The sequence below is a fragment of the Apium graveolens genome, chromosome 11 (genome assembly GCF_009905375.1).
Source record: "Apium graveolens cultivar Ventura chromosome 11, ASM990537v1, whole genome shotgun sequence".
Taxonomy (NCBI): domain Eukaryota; kingdom Viridiplantae; phylum Streptophyta; class Magnoliopsida; order Apiales; family Apiaceae; genus Apium; species Apium graveolens.
Genome location: NC_133657.1, coordinates 190,015,328 through 190,019,058, shown reverse-complemented (window position 1 = coordinate 190,019,058; position 3,731 = coordinate 190,015,328).

Sequence of the window (3,731 nt, the reverse complement as noted above, 5' to 3'; positions counted from 1 at the left end):
TTAACACCGTTCGTTATTATTTTTTGAAAAATTTATGTGGTATCTTGAGTCCGCCGGATCAAAGTCTTGATCTCCGATCACATTTGTGTGACAATTATTAACATTATTTTCTTAGATTTAATAATCTTCAATTCGATTAAATTTGAAAAAAAAAATTAACTCTGTACTTTGATCTTTTATGTTATATATAATTTATGTGGTTAATCCAACAAAAAAGATATCATTTTTATATTTTAAAACACAAATCAATCCACATTAAAGTGAACAAATGAGTATAATTTAATATACAATTTACAAATATTTGAATCGAAATGCAATTTTAAATGTATATTGAAATATTTAACTCAAATATTTTTATGAGGATGAGTCCAAATTTTTAGATGTCTATGTATTTACCAAAATGCATAAAAAATATTTCTAATTTATAATAAAAACTTAATTCTTTTTTCTAAATCTACGTAAAATGATAAATTACCACTCATAAATTATATAATTTAAAATTCACGAGCATTAAAAGTATGTGCAAACTTTAGTCTAAACGGTCATTTAATCTCTGATTTTTTTTAATAAGAAGAATATGAAATATAGTATGGATTAGTAAACCATCATAAACAATAATGTGATAATCTGATCGAAAATTAAGCATTTTTAAAAAATTATACCATTTCGGTAAGTTGAAAGATTTAAAAATATATAAGTTGACTACATACCATAAATTACTATTGTATACTATATAACAATATAAAATAAAGTAGCAAATATAAAAAAATGGTTAAAAATTATTCATTTGTCTCAATATGTATGTGAGACCAAATATTGACTTCTTCAAGACACAAGTATATCTAATATGTGTGTGATCAACAACACATATGGTTACTTGACATGGTGGTAGGATGTTGTTGTAACGACCGAGAATTTTGCGTCGTAATTAAGAAAATAAAGTATGTGTTATGTGATGAGATTATAATTATGTGATTAAGTGATGATTATTTGTCTTATCTGTATACTAGAGTTACGGATCGTGGATAAAAATATTCCAATTTAAAGAGTCAGCTTAGAAGTTAAGCTTGGTGTCGGGCCGTCAGGTAGAACGGAACCCGTCCTAATATGGAATTAAATAATATAAAATGTGAATTATATGTGAAGTGAATGAATAAAGCATTTCGCGTCTTAAGAGACGTGTTGATTGGCAAAGATAATGAGAAGCGTAATCGAAACGCTGAGCGTCGGGCCGTCAGGCTGAACGTGACCCGGTACGCATAAAAGAGGATAAGGATTAAAGAGGGATAGATTCTATGATCAGACCTGAGTCGTTATGTGACTATATGTGTGTGATTTCTTGACTGTGTGCATGACTATGTGTTCTGTGTCAATTTTGTGAATTTTAAAGGAATTACGTGATTTAAGTAAATGTTTAATTAACCTTCGCGCATTTTTATAAAATCATCCAAGAAGGATAAAAACATGGGATTTGTTCTGTTATCTTCGTAAAGATCCTAGAGACTTTTTAAAAATAATAAGTGAACTTGATTGTCGATCTTTGCATTTTTAAATTAATTTTATGTGGAAAATGTATTTATTAAAACAAGTTTGCGAAATTCATATAAAATCAACCGTTCGCTCAAAAATTCATTATGAGTAATGGTTGGAAAGCTAATTTCGAAACCTACGTGTTAAAGATTTTTATTCAAGACAATTTCATCTTTCCGAGAGAGAAATATTTTTATTTTGAATTTCATTGCATTTGAGTAAAAAGAGAAAGAAAGCGCCAGTCAAAAAGGAATTATTGAATTACTATTTTGCCCTTAATCTTGGTGGAGTATAAAATACTCCTTCCTCCCCCCATTTTCTTCTTCTTTTCTGTGCACTCACTCTTTTCTCTCTTCTTCTTTTTTCTCCTCTCTCTCTCGAACACACTCTCTCTCTCACTCCCTCTTGGCTCTCTCATCTCTCACCTCTCTCACTCGCATGCAACCATTAAAACACACTCAAACACCGAGATATTGCTTCCATTAGTTGTTATTCTTGGTAATACCTCGATTCCTACTTGCATGTAAGTGATTATAAAGGTTTTTTTGAAGTAATCACTATGGTTGTGTTTAAGAAAAACAATTTCTTGATGCATAACTAAGAGAGTGAATTTAAGCATGATTGGAGGTCATAAACTTGAGAAGAGATCCGTTATGGACTCTCTCAAGTTTGACCACCACCGGCCATGATCCAAAGGAGAGCCGGTGGATTTTCCATGATGTGATCGTTGGATTTTAGTGTTGCATGTTATGATTTCTTGAAAATTTAGAAAAGGGTTTTGTTTCTTTGATGAAATTCAAGTGTGTGCTTGATTAAAAGATTCCATTGATTGTGTTAGGAAGAAAATGAATGTGTGCATATGATTGTTGCTTAGAAAATCAAAAATTGAGGATTTGCATGTGAGTTTTTGATTGCATGATAAAGATTAAGAAGTGATATGTTCGAATTTTGGTAATTAAACGGGAGTGTTGATTTCGATCTTAATAAGAGTAAGATTCGGATTTTTGGTTAAAAAGGGATGAAATTTAAGTGCTAAATGATCCTTGTGAATTGCATTAGTTGTGCTTGCTTATATGAGGTTGAAAATGAATATATGTGGATGTGTTTTGTATATATGGTTCGAATTAAGGAGCAAAAGAAAAGGAAATTAAGTTGATTGATATAAGCGATAGTATATATGTAAATGTTTGGTTGTAAATAGGTCTTGTACTCATAAAAGAGAGTCGTGTTAGTGTGAATTGAGACATAGCCAAAGTCAAGCGAGTACGCTTTGATTGCTAAGTATATAAGGATTATGCTATGTGCTAAGTGCTATGTGCTTATATGTATAAGCTATATTCGTATGCTCGAGTCAAGGATATAATCGAGTTACCGTATAGTGGGATCGTTCCGGGAACGAGAGTTGGGAATCTAATTAAGATTTTGGTTTTATTGTAGATTCGGAGCGTGAGGGCATTCAGGCTAGGAAAGGAAATGATTTACTAGGTGGCAGTAGTTCAACCCTCAGGAAAGCAAATTCAGGCAAGTAACTCTGATTACTTGTGTAAATGATAATAAAGGAAATGTTGTTCATACAATGTAGAGTATTGAACTGTTTAAGCATGAAACCCTTGTTTTATGAGACCCATGTTTTATGAAACCCTGTTATTGATTTAAAGAATCCATGTTCTTGATAACCTGTTATTGATAAGCCTATTGATTTCACTCATTGATAACCTGACCTTTCTGTTCAAGTTACCTATAATGCCATGAATCATATTGAACCTATTGATTATCTTGGTTAACTCTGTTTAATGATACCCTGATTCTCTTGATCACCCTATTGATCCCTAAGTCAATGCTGATCTTTCTTATTTAGTGCCTTGTCGTCCTTGATACAGAATTCTTGTGAATTGTTCCTTGCGTATATTCGAGTCACTCCCTGAACTTTGTTTCTTTAAAATATGAATTAAGAATGAGTTTCGACTTGAAAGAGTCTGAATGATTTCAAATGCTTGGTAATGATAAAATGAATTTTAGAAAACCTATTTGTTTTTCCAAACTCAAGGTTTTCCAAATAAATTCCTGATGGATTGGATAGAGACGTAAGAGGCTAGTGGGACTAGTCCAGTCATGGTAAGAGGCTAGTGGGACTAGTCCAATTTAAGGCTGAAATTATGCCGATTGGTACCTTAAAAACCAGAATGGAGGTCGATACGGGC